General features: G+C 46.4%; 3 non-coding genes across 3 annotated transcripts; all 3 read right to left on the bottom strand.

The window, feature by feature from the left end:
* Positions 1 to 4,226: 4,226 nt before the first annotated feature.
* Positions 4,227 to 4,299, bottom strand: trnak-cuu. The gene has a single exon. It is a non-coding gene; the product is annotated as a tRNA-Lys (tRNA).
* A 3,961-nt stretch (positions 4,300 to 8,260) lies between these two features.
* Positions 8,261 to 8,332, bottom strand: trnaw-cca. Its single transcript has one exon. It is a non-coding gene; the product is annotated as a tRNA-Trp (tRNA).
* A 773-nt stretch (positions 8,333 to 9,105) lies between these two features.
* trnag-ucc lies at positions 9,106 to 9,177 on the bottom strand. Its single transcript has one exon. It is a non-coding gene; the product is annotated as a tRNA-Gly (tRNA).
* Between the last annotated feature and the right edge of the window lie 424 nt (positions 9,178 to 9,601).

Below are 9,601 nucleotides of genomic sequence, written 5' to 3' on the forward strand. Positions count from 1 at the left end.
GTCCAAATGTGTGCGGGGTATGTGGAGCGGCCTTGCAGAATTGACCCTGCTGTCAATCATTTGGTCAGTCTGAGGGAAGTCACATCCTGAAGATGTCATACATTGATCCAGTTCTGAAGTAAATTAAGTCGCTTTAGTCCCTGATGACCATCGGCTGCTTTCCTCTTTGAGGGTGAGATCTGACTGGTGGTGATTTAACTTGAGGATCACCATACCTCAGGCGAGGAGCAATATTAGCAATAATAATAATCGCTTATTGTCACAAGTAGGCTTCAATGAATTTACTGTGAAAAACCACGAGTTGCCACATTCCGGCGCCTGTTTGGGGAGGCTGGAACGGGAATTGTGAGAAGGCGGGGTTTTCATGATTCAGTTATATTATAACCATGTGATCTGAATCTAATTAATCTGGTTTTCTCTTTGTTAATATTGTCTCACAGTGAGGCAAACCTCACTGATTGGATAGATGAGTGATTGTTCTTCAGTCTTGTCATGGACGGACCCGCTGAATATGGAGGCATATCCTGTGTGGCAGGATTTAACTCCAACTCAATCTATAAGATTGCGGATGATACCACTGTGGTAGGTCATTTCGCAACTAATGACGAATCAGATACAGAAGGTAGATAAATCACTTGGTTGCATAGTGTACCTAAAACAGCCTTTCCCTAAATGTCGGAAAGATCAAGGAACTGATCATCAAGCGTTGCACAACACGCACACCCGTCGACAGCAAAGGCTCCGAAGTGGAGGTGGTCGATCGCATTACAATTTTGGGGGTCACCATCACCAACAGTCTGTCCTGGTCCACTCACGTTGATGCAACAGTCAAGAAAGCCCAACATCGTCTCTTCCTCCTACGGAAGGAGAAGACATTAGTCATGTCTGCATCGACTCTCACAAACTTCCACAGATGTGCCATAGAGAGCATCCTATCCGGCTGCCTCACAACCTGGTAGGGCAACTGCTCGGCCCAAAGTCGCAAGAAACTGCAGTGCGGTGAAGTCAGCCCAAAGCATCACACAAGCTTGCAGCCGCACTGTTTTTCTGCCGACAACTCCCGCTGCCGCAGGACAGCAGACAGAATTATCAGAGCCCCTCCCACCCAGGTTTTGACTTTTTACAGACTATTGCATCAAGCAGAAGGTACAGAAGTCTGAAGACCCGCACATCCAGACATAGGAACAGCTTCTTCCCCACAACTACTAGACTCCTCAACAACTCTCCCTCGGACTGATCTGTTCCCTGTAAGAACACTATTCGCGACGCCCTATGATGCTCTTGCTCATGGATTTGCTTTGTTTGGCCACTTGTTCCGCACTGTAACCAATCACTGTTTGTCGATGTACCAGTTGTCAATGCACTCTGTCGATTATTCTTTTTTTGCCTGCTATGTATGTAATGTGTATGTTCCCTTGGTAGCAGAAAAATACTTTTCACTGCACTTCAGTACATGTGACAATAAATCAAATCAAAGTGGTTCCTGTCTCACTGCCCGATCAATTCATCTCAAACAGAACAAGACTGAATTTTGAACTCTCGCTTTTCCAACACAACTCGATGCAAGCTGGCCTGACAACTTGGACTGGATTGTCACGTCAGTTATTGCAGACCCATCTTGGAAAAATGAGTCCCACTTCCGAGCAAACAGCGGATGAAAAATCGACGAAGATGGGATTCGAACGCACGCGTACAGAGCACAATGGATTAGCAGTCCATCGCCTTAAACACTCGGCATCTCAACCCACGAGTGCATGCGTCAAAAAGTCTTAATTCATTTTGCATCCATGAATTGATGGAAAATATCCGCCTCTTTCTCTTCAGCCCGGTGTTCAATGTTGGAAATGCAGTTTTCGTCAGTAAAATGTATTCCCATCACATTCAGGGACATTTGTGAATGGACTGATGTGAAACACTTCAATATTATGTCCAAGATATTTCCACACAGTGTGAAAAGCCCCCGATGAAAGGCTGGAATCAGCCATCATTTGACAGCAAAATCAAACCCTCCCGGCTTCACAGAGGAATCCATCGATCATTGGAACACACACTTCACGATAAACATTGTCTGATCATTGAGTTACGGGTATCTTGTCCTGCCTGGCTTCATTCCCCAGGAAACGGAGATTATATTCTTTCGGCGAGTCTTGAAAGTATACTTGGAGCAGATTAAAGATAAATTATTGTGTCAGGATCAGACTATTCCTGGTTGAAAGGTATGGTTTTCAGCAAGTGCATTAATATTCAGCGGGGCCGTCCGTGACAAGACTGAAGAACGATCACTCGTCCATCCAATCGGTGAGGTTTGCCTCACCGTGAGACAATATTAACAGAGAGAAAACCAGGTAAATGAGATTCTGATCACACTGTTATAATAGAACTGAATCATGAAAACCCCTGCCTTCACACTTTTGCCCCTCGCCTGAGGTATGGTGATTCTCAGGTTAAATCACCACCAGTCAGATCTCACCCTCAAAGGGAAAGCAGCCGCTGGTCATCAGGGACTAAAGCGACTTAATTTACTTTAGAACTGGATAAACGTATGTTATATCCGGGATGTGACTTCCCTCAGACTGATCGAATGATTGACAGAAGGGAAATTAACGACCATTGAGGACTTACTGGTACCTGAGGCTTGGTTGGAATGTTGGTTTTAAAGGTTCATCATAAAATCTAGAGATAAAAAGCCAGGAAAATGGACATGAGGATTATCATTAAATCATTGAAATGCAAAAGCAGGCAATTCGGCCCATCGACTCTACACCGACACTCTGAAAGAGTCCCTATGACCCCACCACATCCCTGCAACGCCACCCAACTTTCTGAGCACTAAGGGGCAATTTAGCATTGAACACGTAGACACGTAGAACCCGCACACATTTGGACTGTGCGAGAAAATCGCAGCACCCGGAGGAACCCGGAGGAAACACAGACACGGAGAGAAAGTGAAAACTCCACACAGTCAGTGATGAAAGGCTGGAATTGAACCTGGATGGCTGGCGCTGTGAGGTAGCCACTGTGACAACGTGTCACCAAACGACATCACAACACGTCATATCATATCAGATCAACCATGATCTCATTGAAATAGTCGATGGGCTGAATGACCTACTCCTGCTCCTACGTCTTATACCCTGATCTTGTGTAAATGTGTTCCCGTTCTTGTGTAAAACCCTTGTTAAACCAACAGACACCGAGTGCCCACTGCATCTGGTTATGTGGCGCAGAGAAGGTGATTGTGGAATACATGTCGTACCCATCAAACTCTGCCACTCACCTGACTGAAATTTGCTCTGTATCTGTAAATCACAGGTAGTGTTCCCGACTGGAAGGAACACTCTGCACCTCAGTCTCTGGCAGAGTTTGTGAGAGCTGGATTCTTCCATTATGAGTCAATGTCTGGTACTGTATGTGAGGGTGGGATTCAGTCTCTATCAGGCAGTGGTGCTGAATGTCACTGTGGAAATCTTTCCGTATCTATCAATCACAATTACTGTTTGGGAAAAGTGAGATTAATACATAACATCAGCACGGCTATAACAGAGAAAGACACACAGAAAAGCAGGAAGAGACTATCAGGACACACACAGTGACACACAGAAAAGGTGCCGAGATGGAGAATACTGGTTATTTAGGAAATGTGTTTTCTGCGGCACACTTAAAGGCCCTGTCTGTAAATGTTTATCCTGCTGTGTAACCGTGCTCTCTGTTGCGTAACTGTGCTCTCTGCTGTGTAACCGTGCTCTCTGCTGTGTAACCGTGCACTCTGCTGTGTAACTGTTCCCGCTGCTGTGTCACTGTGCTCTCTGCTGTGTAACTGTTCCCGCTGCTGTGGCACTGTGCTCTCTGCTGTGTTACTGTGCTCGCTGCCGTGTAACTGTGCTCTCTGCTGTGTAAATATGCTCTCTGCTGTGTCACTGTGCTCTCTGTTGTGTAACTGTTCCCGCTGCTTTGTAACTGTTCTCTCTGCCGGAACCGTGACTCTGCCGGTGACAGATCTTCTCTGTGGTTGTGTCAAATCATTCCCTGGGGAATGTGTTCCCAGTTGTCGTCTGAAGCAGAACCTTTCTGCGCCATTGCTGAGACGAAATTTCAATTCCAGATTTATTAAACCTTGTCACCAAGGGTTAGTTCAGACCTCTGGATTCCCAGTCCAGCGACATAACCTTGCATTCTTGTAATGATACAGTTCATTCAGCATCAATCTTTTCAGATAATAATGGAAGCACTCAACGTGGGGCTCGAACCCACGACCCTGAGATTAAGAGTCCCAAGCTCTACCGACCGAGCTAGCCGGGCTGGGGGGGGTCACAATGTCTATTAAATCTCTTCTTGAGCAGAGTAGCTGCGGTACTCATTGCGAGGGTCAGTGGTGACTCGTTGGGCCGAATGTTCTTCCGCGCTGGAGATTCTACGATTCTGTGATACAAGGAGGTTGATGCGCTGGAATACTTCTGCCATACTGCCCACTCCTGACACCATGTAGCAATGCTCGTCTCTGAATGACTGGCAACCAAGGAGTTGGAATAAAAAGTAACTGATTTAACAATTGAGCAGCTCCTCCTGGCTTGTGCTGTGACCGCGATCCGGAGGAGAACTGCCGGAGTCCAGACACCTGATCATTTTAGTTGTGTCATCACGTGACCATTCGGCCTGCACAGGTCTCTCTCTGTGCTCTAATTACTCGATTCATCATTTTAATTTTCTTCCAGACTGGGAAGTGTTGTGCTGCTGAATTTCAAAAGAAAAATGAATTTCTAATATATTTCCAATGAAGTGATGTTGTTCCCAAACTATTTAATCAGTGGAATTGTGCGTGTAGAGAACTGAGATCTTCGAGTATCTCAAGGCTTCTCTCCAAATCCAATGGTCATTTTCCACGAAGATTCAACCCCTCCTCACATAAACCCCGGGGCTCCGTTGATCGCTTGAATGCAACAACTTCCTGGAGTGGTTCCAGGCTGGTTTTAGAATCGCCCGCCTCGCAGCCTTCAAGTTGCTCTTCGCCAATCATAGAAACATAAACAATAGGAGAAAGAAGAAGCCATTCTGCTCTTCGAGCCTTCTCTGCCATTCATTGTGATCATGGCTGATCATCCAACTCAATAGGCTGATCCCTCCTTCCCCCGCCTTCCCTCCCGTATTGCTGATTGCATTCACCCCACGTGCTTTGTCAAACTGTTTATTGAAAATATAGTGGTTTTGCCTTAACAAATTCCTGTGGGAGCAAATTCCAACCTGACCAAACTGCGTAGGCATTTATACTCTTCTCCATCCAACACGGTCTACCCCATATCCTCAGATTCTGACCCCTGGTTCTCAACATCCCGTCATCAGGAACATTTTTCCTGCATCTCCTCTACCCAGTCATTTTGGAATTCGGTTGCTTTCTGTGAGACCCCCTTCATTCTTCTGAATGCCAGCGAATACGCTCGCAACCGGTCAATCACTCTACATACGTCAGACCTTTAATCCCAAGAATCAGTCTGCTGTACCTTCTCTGCGCTCCCCCAACAGAAACAACACCCTTTCTCAGAAAAGGAGACCAAATGTACACACGATTTTCCAGACGTGGTCTCACAAAGCCCTGTATAATTGGCCCAAGACATTCCTGCTCCTGCACTGAAATCCTATCGTGATCAAGGCCAACATACTGTTGGCTTCCTTCAATGCCTGCTCCACCTGCAAGCTTACCCTCAGCCACAGGTATACGAGGACACTCAGGTCTCGTTGCACATTCCCCTCTCCTATTCATGGACATTCAGATGATAATCTCACTTCCAGATTTTGCTCCCTCACATTTTTATAAATTATACATTCATCGGTCATTGATTTTCCCACTCACCAAACTCATGCGGAGGTTGAACAATTCATCCTGTCAGTTGGCCTTTCATAATAGTTGGATTCCAGCTTCCGTGACGATCAGTGTGGAGTTGCACGTTGTTCCCGTGTCTACGTGGTTTTTTTTCTGGGTCCTCCTGTTTCCTCCCACAGTCTAACGATGTGTAGGTTAGGTGGCTTCGTCATGAGCAAGTGCGGGGTTAGCGGGAGAAGCGGAGGAGTGGGCCCAAGGCGAGTGCACTTTCGGAAGTTCGGTGCAGATTCAAGAGGCCGAATGCCCTGCAGGGATTCTCTGGATAATAAATTAGAATCGTAATAATTCCGACATTGACCGGATTTTGAAGGCGTCTGAGTGATGTTCATCATGATGCGATCAAATGTTTGTATCTTTCAGTCTTTCCGCGGTGTTTTGTTTACAATGTGTAGAAACATGTTGGACATGGTGTTGAAGTGTTTCCCATCAGTCCATTCACAACAATCCTTCAGCTGATATGATGGAAATGTCATTTGCTGGCAGAAACGATATTTCCAACATTTCACATCTGGCTGCACATCAGGACCAATGTATAAGGACAACCTTCTTCCGTTAGTTATTGTGGATGTTAAAAGTCCATGAGGTGGTTTGGTGAAGTCAGGTTACATGGCGAGTTGGCCGAGAGGTGATGGGTGATGCGCTACTAATCCATTGTGCTTTGCATCTGCGGGTCTGAATCCATCCCCGTTGTTGATCCATTTCCTGCGTCTCCGCGTTGGGCCCACTTATTGAGGGTCACCTGATGATTGGTGTAGTGTATCCGGAACTAGGATGGAGTTTAGATTCCGAGTTCAACTGGCCTGAGGAGTGAATTGTCTTGCACAAATATCTATACTGATATTAATAATCCTCTGTCTGATAATCGATTTAAATCACGACACCAGCTTTAGGCAGCAGTTTGGCACCATGAAAAATGCGGCTTCAGAAGCTCCAAAACAGCCGCCAGCTTCATCTGGGGCACTGCTGGCAGATTTTGTCTTTCCAGAAACGGCCGCTCAGCCGTGAAAACAAGTCCTTTCTCCAGGCTTTCTTCCTCAGTTCGAAACCCACGGAATCACGCAAACGCTTCGAATCAAATTATTATTGCGATGGCCGGTAATCGAACCCGCATCAACTGCTTGGAAGGCAGCGATGCTCACAAGTATTCCCGCATCACTTACTGTCAAATGTTACGTCCTTTTGATGCTTTGCATTAGTTTGATAAATTGTTTTATCAAACTTCTTTCTATGTTTATGTTATTTCACTCCAATTAAAAATGTTCCCGAATGAAAGTGTCCGTGTCGGACGGCTCCGGTTCAGCCAGGAGGAGGCACCAGTCCACAATAAATGTATTTAGGACTCTTGCTCTGGCCTGAGACCTCACCTTGTCCTTGTGTCCTGATGCTGCCGTTTACACCCTGTTTAAGTAATTATAGAATCCCTCCAGTGCAGGAGACCATTCGGCCCAACCAGTCTGCACTGACCCTTGGAAAGCGCACCCTAACTCGGCGCAATCCCCTCCGATCCGTTTGGATACATCAGGTCACAGTCTCCTCTGGAGGCGAGGGTTCGAACCCCACTCCTGACATTGACATTGATTCTCAGCTGTGATAAAATGTGAGAGGTCCCGGGTTCAAAACTCCGGAGTAGCCCGGATGGTGTCATTGACTGAAATCGGGAGGAAGGTGGCGCTCCAGTGAAGGTATTGCAGCGAATATTTCAGTGCAGAACACGTGAAGAAATGAAAGCGATATGTTAAAACCCGTTTCACCATGGTGTGGAACTGAAATATCAAATAAAAATCCGCACCCAGTGCTTGTGCACCCAGGTAACTGGCTGAATGGAATGGTTGTATGTAAGTCCGATAAACCTTTGAGCAGTTGCTGAACAAGAATTTCCCCATCTCCCCCTTAAAAATAATCAATGTCCCGCTTCTGCCGCCTTCTGAGGGAGAGTTCCAAAGACGTACAACTCTCTGACAGTGAGAAATTGCATCATCTCCGTCCGAAAAGGGCAACATCCTTGTTTTTAACTGACCAGTAGTTCTGGTCTCACCCATGGAGAGTGATATCGATTTCACGGTGTGCAAGGCAGGAATCGAACCTGGGGGCGTGAAGCAACTGTGCTAACCACTGTGTTACCATGCTGCCCAAACAGTTGGTTCAATATTCTCAGATAATAATATGGAAACGCCCAACATGCGGCTTGAACCCTCGCCACTGGGATGTGGAGTCCCATGCTCTATCGACTGAACTAGCCGAGTCCCCTGATATTTAATGAAACTGCTCAAAAATATAAACTGAGCGGGTAAATCTAATACAGCCGGAAAAAATTGCCAGCATTGCGGTTTAGATCGGAGTCATTTCCAGAACATCACCACAGAGAGAGAAATTCCTGGAACACCGTGAGCCTGACGTGATTTGAACACGCAACCTTCTGATCTGGAGTCAGACGCGCTACCGTTGCGCCACAAGCCCAACTGTTGAGCAGTAAGGGCAGCACGGTAGCATAAGGGCAGCACGGTAGCATAGTGGTTAGCATCAATGCTTCACAGCTCCAGGGTCCCAGGTTCGATTCCCGGCTGGGTCACTGTCTGTGCGGAGTCTGCACGTCCTCCCCGTGTGTGCGTGGGTTTCCTCCGGGTGCTCCGGTTTCCTCCCACAGTCCAAAGATGTGCGGGTTAGGTGGATTGGCCATGCTAAATTGCCCGTAGTGTCCTAAAAAGTAAGGTTAAGGGGGAGTTGTTGGGTTACGGGTGTAGGGTGGATATGTGAGTTTGAGTAGGGTGATTCATTGCTCGGCACAACATGAAGGGCCTGTTCTGTGCTGTACTGTTCTAAGTTCTAAGTGCTTCTCCTCGTAGATTCATGTTTTATTTACACCCAACTGTGCAAAAGAAACGCAAAGTCGTTCGATTGAGGGATATCAAAGGGCCATGCAGTAAAGGTGATGCACAATAATCCATTGTGCTCTGTACACGTGGCTTCAAATCCCATCCTCGTCTGTAACGTGTCTGTTGTGTGTTTCGTCCACATCATGAGGATGGTGAAAAAGCTGTGACTTTTAGCTGTTGTTTGACGGCTTGTGGGTGAATAGTGGAACACTGTCCATATTGAAACCCCGTTAAAAATGATGAGAAAGTTACTTATTTCACTCCCCTCCCTAATTGGGCATAAATTCTGAGTGAGAAACTGTTTCTCTTCCTCAGTTTGAAACTAACGAAGGGGCGGAAAAGTTTGGAATTTGTTATTGCGATGGCCGGGAATCGAACCCGGGTCAACTGCTTGGAAGGCAGCTATGCTCACCACTATACCACCATCGCTCACTGATTGGGTCGCTGTCCTTTTGTTTCGTTAGATTAGTTTTATAAACTGTTCCGTTACAAATACTTCCATTGCGTACGTTATTTCAGTCCAATTTAAAACGCTTCTGAATGAAAGTGTCCGTGTCGAACGGCTCCCGTTCAGCCAGCAGATGGCACCAGTCCACAATAAATCTATTTATCTAATTATTTTTCATGTTCTATGTGTCATTACATAGGACACTTACTCGGGTCTGCGACCTTAACTTGTCCTTGTGTCCTTGTGTTGCCATTTACACCCTGTTTAAATAATCAGAGAATGCCTCCAGTGCAGAAGGAGGCCATTCGGCCCATCGAGTCGGTACCGGACCCTCGGAAAGAGCACCCGATTTCGGCCCAATCGCACCGAACCTTTCGAATACTTCAGGATGGCCGAGTGAAGGTC

Source organism: Scyliorhinus canicula, chromosome 31 (genome assembly GCF_902713615.1).
Source record: "Scyliorhinus canicula chromosome 31, sScyCan1.1, whole genome shotgun sequence".
NCBI classification, from domain to species: Eukaryota; Metazoa; Chordata; class Chondrichthyes; order Carcharhiniformes; family Scyliorhinidae; genus Scyliorhinus; species Scyliorhinus canicula.